The following is a 360-nucleotide window of genomic DNA, read 5'->3' as shown; positions in this document are numbered from 1 at the left end:
CTTTTATTCTCTCTGACTTACCGTCTGATTTAAAAATGCGTTAGTTTCTTTCAGCGACTTCATTTCCATCTGCAAACATATGAATATACACTGTATTTTGACACACACGAAACATTATAAAATCCTTAATAACTAGATATTCCGCATGCCTATGATTTTGCGACAAAAGAAAGGGCCAAATGATAAAAATAGAAGTAACAGGTATACTCAGAAACCGCAATAACAGACGAAAAAAAAAAGGAAAAAAAGAGGAAACTAAACATTATAACATGATTTAATTTTAAACCATTAACCCCCCCCCCCCATTTTTTTTTCCGGGGAGCATCAATGTTTTCTTTTTCCCGGTTATCGGGCTAATTC

At 34.2% G+C, this 360-nt stretch overlaps 1 pseudogene; it reads right to left on the bottom strand.

Moving 5' to 3' along the window:
* The window catches only part of LOC119586620, a 72811-nt pseudogene that overhangs the window by 60628 nt on the left and 11823 nt on the right, over positions 1-360 (bottom strand).

The sequence above is a fragment of the Penaeus monodon genome, chromosome 21, assembly GCF_015228065.2.
Source record: "Penaeus monodon isolate SGIC_2016 chromosome 21, NSTDA_Pmon_1, whole genome shotgun sequence".
Classification (NCBI taxonomy): Eukaryota; Metazoa; Arthropoda; class Malacostraca; order Decapoda; family Penaeidae; genus Penaeus; species Penaeus monodon.
The sequence above is the reverse complement of the archived record's forward strand: the minus strand, read 5'-3'. Positions and strand labels throughout refer to the sequence as shown.